The sequence below is a fragment of the Terrapene carolina genome, unplaced genomic scaffold, assembly GCF_002925995.2.
Source record: "Terrapene carolina triunguis isolate 2854851 unplaced genomic scaffold, T_m_triunguis-2.0 Scaffold84, whole genome shotgun sequence".
In the NCBI taxonomy this organism is placed as follows: domain Eukaryota; kingdom Metazoa; phylum Chordata; order Testudines; family Emydidae; genus Terrapene; species Terrapene triunguis.
The window spans coordinates 34721192-34734808 of NW_020664435.1; the positions used below are offsets into that span (position 1 = coordinate 34721192).

The 13617-nt window shown below is 46.7% G+C and overlaps 1 protein-coding gene across 1 annotated transcript in view; it reads left to right on the forward strand.

Moving 5' to 3' along the window:
* The window catches only part of SLC25A40 (solute carrier family 25 member 40), an 84928-nt gene that overhangs the window by 30107 nt on the left and 41204 nt on the right, over positions 1–13617 (forward strand). The window lies entirely within an intron of this gene.

Here is a 13617-nt window from a genome sequence, read left to right on the forward strand (position 1 = left end):
TCCTTCCCCAGTTGGGCTTCACCTTCATTTGGACTTGGCCCACCCTCCAAGTGCAACCAGGTTTACTAATTGCTCTCTGTCTCTAGTTAACTATTTCACACTTGGGTAGGGTGCCACCCTATCATATGCTGCTAAAGACAATTTAATTTCATTCTCATTCTTGGTCTAATGAACAATAAATAACATTGATCATACTCTCTTTTTCCTTTGCTAGTAACCTTTAAACTAATTTGGACTTATGCACCTTTTTGCTTCTTTATGATGTATAAAGAGCTAGATTTTTAAAAAAAAACGTTTTTTCTGCATATTTCTACACAAGAAATTCAGGTCTTCTATCTTCTTGTTTTCCCAGGAGTCCTTAGGGACACTGGAGAACTGGTAGGATTGGACTGTAACAGATATAGAATATGGTAGCTAATTCAGAGGGTACTGGATTTTTATTAATATTGTTTAAAGATCTTTGATTGTCAAACAAACATCCTGTAAACAATTGGGAGACAACATACTGGACTCGATCATCACAGTAGTTGAAGTCAGTGAGTTAACCTCCCCCTATTTTTACTAGCGGAGTTCCTCAAAGTTCAGTCTTGGGACCGATCTTATTAAATATTTTTATTAATGACTTTGGCACAAAAAATACGAGTGTACTAATGAAATTTGCTGATGATACAAAATTGGGAGGCATTGTCAATACAGAGGAGAATCGAAATATTATTCAGGGACATTTGGATGTCCGTGAAGACTGGAGTGACAGAAATGAAATAAAATTCAATAATACAAAGTGCAAGGTCATGCACTTAAGGGCTAATAATAAGAATTTCTGCTACTGCTGGGTGCTCATTAGTTGGAGGTGACAAAACAGGAGGGAGACCCTGGATGTATGGGTTGATCACAAGATGACTGTAAGCCACCAGTGTGATGTGGCTATGAAAAAGGCAAATACAATCCTAGGATATGTTAGGCAAGGCATTTCCAGTAGATATAGAGAAGTATTAATGCTATTGTAAAGGGCAAACCAAGGGCACTGATAAGACCTCATTTGGAATACTGTGTACAGTTCTGGTCACCCATGTTCAAGAAAGATGAATTTAAACTGGAACAGGTGCAGAGAAGAGCTACTAGGATAATCAGGGGAATGGAGGGCCTATATTATGAGAGAATACTGGATGAGCTTTCCAGACTACTGTACCCCTGTCAGGAATCTGATTTGTCTCGCATATCCCCAAGTTACACCTCACTTAAAATCTGCTTGCTTACAAAATCAGACATAAAAGTTTCACAGCACACTATTACTGAAAAAATGCTTAGTTTCTCATTTTTACCATATAATTACAAAATAAATCAATTGGAATATAAATATTGTACTTACATTTCAATATAAAGTATATAGAACAGTATAAACAAGTCATTGTCTGTATGAAATGTTAGTTGTATTGACTTTGTTGGTGCTTTTTATGTACCCTGTTGTAAAACTATATGTAAAAATATATTGTCTGTATGAAATGTTAGTTGTATTGACTTTGCTAGTGCTTTTTAAGTACCCTGTTGTAAAACTAGGTAAATATCTAGATGAGTTGATGTACTTCCTGGAAGACCTCTGCGTACCCCCAGAGGTATGCATACCCTGGTTGAGAGTCACTGTGATAGAGGGTATGATTGTTGTCTATAAATTCCTTAGGGTGGTAAAGATCAGGAAGAGTGAAGAGCTATTTAAGCTACAGGACAATGTTTACACAAGAACAAATGGTATAAACTGTCCATGAACAAATTCTGACTGGAAATTAGAAGGTTTGTAACCATGACAGTAGGGTGAGGTTCTGGAACAGCCTCCCAATAAGAGTTGTAGGAACAAACAACTCAATTAGTTTCAAGAGCGAGCTGGTCCAATTTATGACTGTAATTCTATCACAGGATTGCTTGTGGTGGTATGGAGGAGGGCTCAACAGTCCTGGGGCTCACTTCCGGATTATGTCTTATGTTCTTAAAAGCTCAGGCTTCAAGGGTTCAGCCAGCCATCTGCAGGGGTCAGGAAGGGATTTCTTTTGTCCACCGATGTAGTCTGGGAGGTTTTGTTTGTTTGTTTTTTCTTTTTTAATTTCCTTCCTCTGATGCATTAGGGATGGCCATGTCTGCACATTGGATAGGGACAGCCACTGCTGTGAGGTGGTATTGAGCATTCTCTCTCTCAGGTGCATGGCTGGTTAGTTCTTGATCACGTCCTCGGGGTAACTGATCACAATGTGTGGGGTTAGAAAGGAATTTCCCCCATGTCAGATTGGCAGTGACCTGGGAATGTTTTTTTTTTTTTTTTAACTTTGCAGCATGTCAGTGTGGATCACATGCCACACTGGATTGTTTGGTTGTATCTCATTTAATCATTTCCCTGCCACTGCAGGGGCCTCAGGCATCGGTGCACCTTAGTCCTTACTGTTCTTTGCCTGTGGCACATAAGCTAGTTTCCCATGGGCTGTAATATTTTGGTCTAATTTCAGTGGTTGGGTTTAGTGTGCGGATGTTAGGTTGTTGGTGGCCTGTGATGTAGAAGAGGTCAGACTTAGGCTATGTCTACACTACAGAATTAGGTCGGATTTATAGAAGCCGGTTTTATAGAAACCGGTTGTATGCAGCCGATTGTGTGTGTCCCCACCTAAAATGCTCTAAGTGCATGAAGTCGGCGGACCGCGTCCACAGTACCGAGGCTAGCGTCGACTTCCGGCGCATTGCACTATGGTACCTATCCCACAGTTCCCGGAGCCTCCGGCGCCCATTGGAATTATGGGTTGAGATCGCAATGCCCGGATGATGCAAAGCAGTGCCGCGAGGGGTTCTGGGTACATTGCGTCAGGCCCCTCCCCCGCCGTCACAGCAACGGCAGACAATAGATTCGCGCCTTTTTACCTGGGTTACCTGTGCAGACAACATACCACGCCAAGCATTGAGCCCGCTCAGCTCAGCTCACCGTCACCATATCTCTTCCGGGTGCCGGCAAACGTGGGACTGCATTGCTAAACAGCAGCAGCAGCTTACTGCCTTTTGGCGGTAGACGGTGCAGCATGACTGGTAGCCTCCATTGGCGATCTGGGTGCAGGCAGCCGTGGGGCTGGCAGCCGTAGGGCTCCATTGCACCAGCCCCTTGCCTTTTGGTAGAAGATGGTATATTACGACTGGTAACCGTCGTCATCGTACTGCAGTGGCTGTCGATCATGGGCACCCGGGCAGACAATGATGGTTATCAGTCGTAGTATGCTATTTTCTGCCAAGTGCCCAATATTGTCTGCTAAGCACCCAGAAGAGGCCGAGGGCTATCTGGGTGCTGGCAGACATGGGGCTGGCAGCCGTGGGGCTGCATTGCACCAGCCCCCTTGCCTTGATGATGATGGTTATCAGACGTATTATGCGCAGGATGGGGCAACATTGCTACACAGCAGCAACCCCTTGCCTTTTGGGCAGTAGATAGTATATTACGACTGGTATCCATCGTTGTCATACTGGGTATCAGATCGTGCAATAGACCTGAAGGCTAACTGCCAAGCGCCCAGTATTTGCTGCCAAGCACCCAGAAAATGCCAAGGGCTATCAGTCATGCTGCACCGTCGTCTTAAGATGTAAAAAATAGATTTATTCTGTATTCATTTGCTTCCCCCCCTTCCTCCTGCTAAACCCAGGCTTTTGAGTTCAATCTTTGGGGGGGGGGCATTCTGTGTGACAGTTGTTTGTGTTTCTCCCTGATGCAAAGCCACCTTTCTTGATTTTAATTCCCTGTACCTGTATGCCATGTCGTCACTCGCCCCTCCCTCCCTCCCTCTCTCCCTCCCTCCCTTCTTCCCCTGGTCCGTCAGATACTACTTTCGCGCCTTTTTTCAGACCAGACGCCATAGCCAGCACTGGGATCATGGAGCCCGCTCAGATCACCGCGGCAATTATGAGCACTATGAACACCACGCGCATTGTCCTGGAAAACATGCAGAGCCTCCTGGACATGCCAAAGCCAAACCAGGACCAGCTGAGGAGGAGGCGATTGCAGCACGGCGACGATAGTGATGAGGAAATTGACATGGACCTCTCACAAGGCACAGGCCCCAGCAATGTGGAAATCCTGGTGTTACTGGGGCAGGTTCATGCCGTGGACCGCCGATTCTGGGCCCGGGAAACAAGCACAGAGTGGTGGGACCGCATCGTGTTGCAGGTCTGGGACGATGCCCAGTGGCTGCGAAACTTTCGCATGCGTAAGGGCACTTTCATGGAACTTTGTGACTTGCTTTCCCCTGCCCTGAAGCGCCAGAATACCAGGATGAGAGCAGCCCTCACAGTGGAGAAGCGAGTGGCGATAGCCCTGTGGAAGCTTGCAACGCCAGACAGCTACCGGTCAGTCGGGAATCAATTTGGAGTGGGCAAATCTACTGTGGGGGCTGCTGTGATCCAAGTTGCCAGGGCAATGAGAGACCTGGTGATATCAAGGGTAGTGACTCTGGGAAACGTGCAGACCATAGTGGATGGCTTTGCTGCAATGGGATTCCCAAACTGTGGTGGGGCCATAGACGGAACCCATATCCCTATCTTGGCACCGGCGCACCAAGCCACCGACTACATAAACCGCAAGGGGTACTTTTCAATGCTGCTGCAAGCCCTGGTGGATCACAAGGGACGTTTCACCGACATCAACGTGGGCTGGCCGGGAAGGGTACATGATGCTCGCGTCTTCAGGCAGTCTCTTCTGTTTCGAAAGCTGGAGGAAGGGACTTTCTTCCCAGACCAGAAAATAACCGTTGGGGATGTTGAAATGCCTATCGTGATCCTTGGGGACCCAGCCTACCCCTTAATGCCATGGCTCATGAAGCCATACACAGGCAGCCTGGACAGCAGTCAGGACCTGTTCAACTACAGGCTGAGCAAGTGCCGAATGGTGGTGGAATGTGCATTTGGCCGTTTAAAAGCGCGCTGGCGCAGCTTACTGACTCGCTCAAACCTTAGCGAAAAGAATCTCCCCATTGTTATTGCTACTTGCTGTGCGCTCCACAATATATGTGAAAGTAAGGGGGAGACATTTATGGCGGGGTGGGAGGTTGAGGCAAATCGCCTGGCCGCTGATTACGCGCAGCCAGACACCAGGGCGGTTAGAGGAGCACAGCAGGGCGCGGTGCGCATCAGAGAAGCGTTGAAAACCAGTTTTGTGACTGGCCAGGCTACGGAGTGAAACTTCTGTTTGTTGCTCCTTGATGAACCCTCTGCCCCTCCCCCACCACCCTGTTAACTCTACTTCCCTGCAAACCAACCACCCCACCCTCCCCTACTACCCTCCCCCCTTCGAGCACCACTTGCAGAGGCAATAAAGTCATTGTTACTTCACATTCAGGCATTCTTTATTAATTCAGCACACAACTAGGGGGATAATTGGAAAGGTAGCCCGGGATGGGTGGGGGAGGAGGGAAGGAAAAGGACACACTCCAATTTAAAACTTTAAAACTTATTGCTATGGAAATCATCTAGGGTGGAGTGAGTGGGTGGCCGAAGGCCCCCCCACCGTGTTCTTGGGCGTCTGGGTGAGGAAGCAATGGGACTTGGGGAGGATGGCTGCTGGTTACAGAGGGGCTGTAGCGGCGGTCTCTGCTCCTGCTGCCTTTCCTGCAGCTCAACCATACGCAGGAGCATATCACTTTGATGCTCCAGCAGCCGGAGCATCGACTCTTGCTTTCTGATTACAAGTTGACGCCACCTCTCCTCTTCAGCCCGCGTTTCAGCACGCAACTTCTCATCTTCAGCACGCCACCTCTCCTCTCGCTCATATTGGGCTTTTTTAAAATCAGTCATTGACTGCCTCCACGCATTCAGCTGTGCTCTGTCAGCGTGGGAGGCAGTCTGAAGTTCAGTAAACATTTCGTCACGCGTCCTTCGCTTCCTTCTTCGAATATTCACTAGCCTCTGCGAAGGAGTAAGATTTGCAGCTGGTGGAGAAGGGAGAGGTTGTTAAAAAAGATACATTTTAGAGAACAATGGGTAGACTCTTTCACGTTAGATTTTGCTGTTCACAACATCACACAGCACATGTGCTTTCGTTACAAGGTCGCATTTTTCCTCTTATATTGAGAGTCTCCTGGTTTGGTGTGAGAGATCACTCACGCAGTGCCAGGACACAGATTTCAGCTTGCAGGCAGCCATAGTAAGACATATAGTCTTTGGGCTTTTTTAACCTTCTTAACATGTGGGGATGGTTTCAAACAGTTCTGCCCTCATTTCCCATACCAAGCACCCGTGCCATTTAAAATGGGTTTGCAATGTAAAAGGAGGGGATGCGATTTCAGGTTTAACATGCAGCACAAACCCAACTAACTCCCCTCCCCCTCACACCCAATTCTCTGGGATGGTCACTTCACCCCTCCCCCCCACCGCGTGGTTAACAGCGGGGAATATTTCTGTTCAGCAGACCAGGAAGGGGCACCTCTGAATGTCCCCTTAATAAAATTGCCCCATTTTAACCAGGTGACCGTGAATGATATCACTCTCCTGAGGATAACAAAGAGCGATAAGGAATGGATGTTGTCTGCATGCCAGCAAACACCGGGACCATACGCTGCCATGCTTTGTTATGCAATGATTCCAGACTACGTGCTACTGGCCTGGCGTGGTAAAGTGTCCTACCATGGCGGACGGGATAAGGCAGCCCTCCCCAGAAACCTTTTGCAAAGGCTTTGGGATTACATGAAGGAGAGCTTTCTGGAGATGTCCCTGGAGGATTTCCGCTCCATCCCCATACACGTTAACAGACTTTTCCAGTAGCTGTACTGGCCGCGATTGCCAGGGCAAATTAATCATTAATCATTAAACACGCTTGTTTTTAAACCATGTGTAATTTTTGCAAAGGTACACTCACCAGAGGTCCCCCCCTGTGTGCCCTCAGGGTCTTGGGTCAGTTCGGGGGTTACTGTTTCCAGGTCCAGGGTGACAAACATATCCTGGCTGTTGGGGTAACTGGTTTCTCCGCTTCCTTGCTGCTGTGAGCTATCTATGTTCTCTCCATCCTCATCTTCCTCGTCCGCCGAACCCGCTTCCCCGTTTGCAGAGAGGGACTCATAGAACACGCTTGGGCTAGTGGTGGCTGCACCCCCTAGAATGGCATGCAGCTCCGCGTAGTAGCGGCATGTTTGCGGCTCTGCCTCGGACCTTCCGTTTGCGTCTCTGACTTTGTGGTAGGCTTGCCTTAGCTCCTTAATTTTCACGCGGCACTGCCGCGCGTCCCTGTTATGGCCTCTGTCCTTCATGGCCTTGGAGATCTTTTCTAATGTTTTGCCGTTTCTTTTACTGTTTCGGAGTTCGGCGAGCACTGCTTCATCTCCCCAGATGGCGATCAGATCCTGTACCTCCCGTTCGGTCCAGGCTGGAGCTCTTCTGCGATCCTGGGACTGGGACTGAGACTCCATCATGGTTACCTGTGCTGATGGGCTCTGCATGGTCACCTGTGCTCTCCACGCTGAGCAAACAGGAAATGAAATTCAAACGTTCGCGGGGCTTTTCCTGTCTACCTGGCCAGTGCATCTGAGATGAGAGTGCTGTCCAGAGCGGTCACAATGAAGCACTGTGGGATAGCTCCCGGAGGCCAGTAATGTCGAATTCCGTCCACACTAACCCAATTCCGACCCCCTAAGGTCGATTTTATCGCTAATCCCCTTGTCGAGGTGGTGTTAGGAAACCGGTTTAAAGGGCCCTTTAAGTCGACAGAAAGGGCTTCGTAGTGTAAACATGTCCAGGCTTAAGTCGATTTAACGTGGCTAAAGTCGACCTAAACTCGTAGTGTAGACCAGGCCTAAATGATCTGGTGGTCCCTTCTGGCCTTAACTCTATGAAATATCCTTATCAGCTTGGATGATAGTGAAGAGGCTTGTTTGTTAACGAGTCCCCACTCTCTGCTCTTTCAGTTAAGGGGTGAGAGAACTCACTTTATACATATCTGAGATCTGAGTCTTCCAACAAATGGAACGCCAGACTTGATATTCCTGATATTTCTAAAGTAAACAAAACAAATAGAAGAGGTACTTAAAATACAAATATTTTTAAAAATAAAAAAATTAAAATTAAGCTATCTTTTATACACCACAAAGAAGCAAAAAAGGGAGGCCCATGTTTTCCCCTTTGCAAGTCACCTTTAAGTAAGATTTAAGATTAATGAAAGAATTGACATTTTAAAAATCAGGTTTATTTATAGAAATACATTTAAACCCATTTGTACCTTGAGTTAGGCCTTTGGCTCATGTGTACGATCAAGTTATTCTCACCAGGAAGGAAGGTTGTACAACAGGAATTATTTAGGCCTGGTCCACACGTAAAACTTGTGCCAGCATATCTGTGTCAATCAGGGGTGTGATTCTCCTCTCCCCCAACATATTTTTGTTTGGGGAACTTGTATAAGCTATACTGTCAAAAGAATTATTTTGTTGGTATAAGCTATTCTTTACTAGGACTGTGTGCCATTATTAAATATATCAAAATTATATATTCTATTACAGCCCACGAAAGCTTATGCTCAAATAAATTTGTTAGTCTTTAAGGTGCCACAAGTACTCCTGTTCTTTTTGCAGATACAGACTGACACGGCTGCTACTCTGAAACCTTAAATATATCAGTAAACCTTTTCTAGCATAGACAAGGTGTTAGGCAACAATTGTGGGAGAGTTAGGGCTTGTCTCTGTGAAGACTTAGGCCATGTCTACACTTCAGTCTTTGGTCGACACAAGTTACAATGGCATACAATCACCAAAGTTAGTATATCCCTCATGCACCTGCATACTTGGTTTCTTGAAGTATGGCGTGTACTCACCAGGGGTGGTTGTGTTTATGTAAAGTGCAGTGCACCACGGGTAGTTATCCCACTCTGCCATACACCACCATCTGGCTCAGTGCCTTTTGGAAAATTTTTGCAATGTGTTGTGGGGAAGAAATGCATGGCCTAGGTACCTCTGGGAGCTAAGGATCAAGTTCCCATCAAGCAACTTTCTCCATCCATATCCCATAATTTTTTGTGCCTTTTTTAAAAGCCTGCAAACCTGTGTGGCACTTTTAAGCAGGGTGAATATAAATCAATGATTTTTTTTGAAAGTATCAAAAAAATTGGATATTTTATTTAAATCAGATTTTTTTCATTTTGTTGTTTAAATTATAATTTTTTTCTTTTTAAAAATAAACTTGTTTAAAATGAAATCTGAATTGTTAAGGCCTAAATTTATTATAATCTCTTAAAACATTTGCATAAAAAATAAATATGCTGAATCCATGAGCCTCTATCAAAAACTTTGTGTTAAAGGCTGCTTTTCTATATAAAGAATCAGGGGAAAAACATATAACTTTGAGGTCAGGCCAGGAGTGAAAGTAACACAGAAGACTTACCCGTATGGGGGCCTGGCTCTGGGCCGCCGGAAGGGGCAGGACCTTGGTCGGAAAGGGCAGGGCCTCGGGCGGAAAGGGGGCAGGGCTGGGGGGGTCAGCTTCCCCCTGCCAGCCCATTCACGCTGCTGCGGCAGCACTTTAATGTCAGCTGCGTATGGGCCGGTACCAGCGGCCACTTCTTACCAGCGTACTGGCCTACTTTCACCCCTGGGTCAGGCTTTATAAATATGGCACAGTAGGTCAGCCTAAGTAACTTAGGAGACCGTCTCATTTTCAAGAGACTTATGTGAGCAGAAACTTATGCTCCAGGCACTTTCACTTAGGCGTATTTGAAAAATTTCCCAGGCTGACCTGAAATAATCAGTTTAATTCTCTGCTGACAGTTAATCCTTCTGATTAATATAAACTAAATATTTCCCCTTGTCATGCAGTTAATATATGAATATATAGTATTATGGTAAATGAAACAACAAATTCACACTACAGTGGCTCTTTTGGGTAATGTTGATTGCTAATTTGACTCCTGAGCCACTGAGATCTGTGTATCACTGTGCTAGCCTATTTACTGCAGTGGTGCCGGCTGAAGTCATCACAGAGTAGTATGGGGAAGCGTTCTATCGCAGAGGAAGAAATAAGGTTCTTCATCGAGTGGTGTCCCTGTGGGTGCTACACTCTAGGTGTCAGTGTGTCCCTGTGCCGGAGATCGGAGATTTCTCGCAGCAGTACTCGGCCGGGGGAAGGGCGCGCATAGGAGTCGTCTCTTGCAGCCATTGGCACCTCCTGTAGCGCGCGCTCCCCCGACCGTCCCCTCAGTTCCTTCTCAATCGTCCTCGGCTGCAGACAGAGCTCCGCGGCAGTGCTCTCTTTGGTGTTTTTTTTTTCCAGAAAGTATCAAAGTTACAAGGTACATAGGAACTTCTTTTTAGTCTATACCTAAGTTACATTGTTTAGTTAGTCTTAGCCTATACATAGTTACATAGTTTCCTTAGTTCCTCTTAGAGGTTTTTCTTTTGCTAGCCTATTTAAAGCAGAAGAGAGGGGGAGAGAAGAAAGAAGAAGGCTTTTTCTCTCCTTAACTCTGGGAACAGTTTCTACAGTTTGCCTTTCCAATTAACTCCCACCCTTATCTCTTGAGAGGGTGAGAGGCTTAACTGCAGTCAGGCTGGGCTCAACAGGATTTAAAAAGTGTGACTCTTGCTGTGAACCGATGCCAGTCTCTGACGGCCACACATCCTGCATTCGCTGTCTGGGAGAAACTCATATCTCCCAGAAATGCGCACATTGCACCAACTTAACATCAAGGGCAAGACGTGACAGGGATCCCCGCTTGAAAATGCTTCTGCTGGAGAAATCCCTCCAACCTCCGCAAGAGACGTCCTCCGGGGAGTCTCACAGACCGAGATCCCTGAGCTCTGATAAGGCTCTGACTTCCAAAACTGTCAGGAAGCGAGCCTCGACCTCTCCAGCAAGGGTCTCTCAGAAAAAGAGAGCTTCCCCAGGGAGGTCTTTACCCTCAGTGCTCCACTCATCCAGAATGAGTACTTACAAGGCACCTGGCTCCTCCGGCACAGTCCCTCAGCGGACCCCTCCTGAGCCCCAACACGCGGCACCGGAGTTGAGATGTCAAGTCTCCTCCACGGCACCAACTACCCCGGTGCAGAGCACGGCACAGGCAGTGGCACCGCGATCAATGCTGCCACCACCAGCACTGACCCAAGACTTGATGCTGGCTAACAAGCCAAACCCGGCACCGGTCAGCGTTCCAATGGTCGACCGCAACCCCAAGGCGGGACCAGCGCAACTCCTGTATCCTGCTGACATAGCAGTTTCTTTGGCATCACAGTCACCACTGCTCGGCACCGAACACTCCCCAAGCTACATAGTACGGTACCATCCTTCATCTCCTGCACCACCCTCCATGCATAGTGGCAAGGAAGGAGACTTGCAGGACACCCACTTCTCCTCTCAATGTTCATCCCCATCACAGATGAGACCTACATGGAATGCTGTGAAGCCGAAGCCTCATCCCTCAGAGCATTCACAGCTCTGGTATGCACAGCACTGGCCTTACCCCTTACCACCTTACCCCATGCAATGGCCACAATGGGGTCCTTGGCCCACATACCAAAACCCCTATTCTGGTCCCCCTTCCCCAGCAACAAGAGGTTCCAGAGTACATCTATCATTACCACACAGAGAAACCTCTGACCCTCCTGAGACAGAAGAGGAAGAGATACTATCTCAGGCAGACCTGGATGATTCACCACCTGCCCCACACTCATCTTCTGCACCAGACGAAGCGGTGACGCCGTGTACCCCTATGACACCAGGTGACCTGAAACAGTTCAAGAACTCTTCAAAAGAGTAGCAAACAGCTAAGAAATTGTCTTACATGAGGTGCAGGAGAAACAACATAAGTTGTTAAAAATCTTACAACCGGCATCATCGCACCGACACCTAGAGTGGAGCACCCACAGGGACACACATCTCGAAGAACCATCGTTACTGCACAAGGTGAGTAACTTCTTCTGGCCATCCCTAGAGACCTTCAGGAGAGGATTGCAGAGTATCTCTATGAAAATTTCATCAAAATCTCGTAGGAGACTTTCTTATGTGTACAAGGGACATCCTTACGTGTATAAAAAAAAAATGATGTGCATGCCCTCCCCCATCTAACCCAACAGGGGAATGAAAAGCAGATGCCAGCTCTACCTCTGTTTGTTATACCACTACCTTTTCTCATAGTAGTAAAATAATGAAAAGTCGATACCTGTGTCTTGTTAACTTGGGGCTGAGCTGGGCACCATCTTTACATTTTGTGACATTGCACTCCATATGCTTTATGGAAATATGCTTATGAATATGATATAACTGGAATATGCTTTATGCTAAATACCCCTTGTATGGTGTTCATCCTATTTGTTTGCATGCTCTCTAAGAGCTGAGGGGTGAAAACATTATCTACTATCTGTTCTTATCAGTTTTCTATATCTGGAGTTAGGAGAATAAGATATAAACTTGTATCACTGATGTAAACATATTAAGTGGAGGCCATTAAGGGGGCTCCAGAAACAATCAGTTGTAAATGGCCCTGGTTACTTGAAAGCCTTCCTGTGTACATGTGGGCCAGCCCATGGGGAATTGAGACTAGGGGGTCTTACAGTGACATGTGACCATGTCACCTGATAATGAAATCCATCTTAAATCTGGTACTTTTCCATTGGGGGGGCGTGGGGTGGGGAGATAAGCACAGACAAAAGATTCCCGCCTTGTGCCAAAGCTATAAAAGGGGATGGAGGAGGACAAAAGGGGCTGCCAGTCATAAGAAAACCCCTGCTTACCACCTGAGATGTATGCTGTAACTAACAAGTACTGTACCAGGGGAAAGGATAGGGCACAGTCTAGGATGGAGTCTAGTCTGTGAAAGAAGCTTATTGGAACATCTTTGAGGGTGAGATATTACCTGTAATCAGTTTCTTAATGTATTAGGCTTAGACTTGCGTGTTTTGTTTTATTTTGCTTGGTGACTTACTTTGTTCTGTTTATTACTTGAAACCACTTAAATCCACTTAATAAAATCACTTTTGTTTATTAATAAAACCAGGTTAAGTGATTAAAACCTGGGGGAGCAAACAGCTGTGCATATCTCTCTATCTGTGATATAGAGGGTGGACAATTTATGGATTTACCCTGTATAAGCTTTATACAGATTAAAACAGATTTATTTGGGGTTCAGGCTCCCAGAAAGGCTGAACACTGGGCGCTCGGAAAGTCCCTGTTAACTGAGAAGCCCCTGGGCTGAAGTGAATCTCAGTATCAGTGAACTGCAGAAAGGCGTGGCCCAACCTCTGAGTCTGTGCTGGAGCTGACTGGAGTGTCTAACTCAGCAAGACAGGAGTGGAGGTGCGCCCTTCTGATAGGAGGGTTGTTCTCAGTGGTATCCCAGCTCATCGAGTGACAGTCTCGAGGGGAGTCTCTGTGACTGAACCCGACACACATTTAAACACTGTAAGAAAAAATGCATGCACACACTTACCCGAGGTTCCTTCCCCTTCATCAGACTCATCCATATTCGGCTAGACTGCAATTCATAATTGTGATCAGAGCGGTCACTGTTGGGCATTGCAGGCCAACTGCTGGAGAACTGTTAGGGTTGACGTAGGTCACACAGTGTCTACACTCTCACTGCGTTGATCTCAGTAGGTCTACCATCGCTCAAGGCAGGTCTGGGAGATGCTTTTA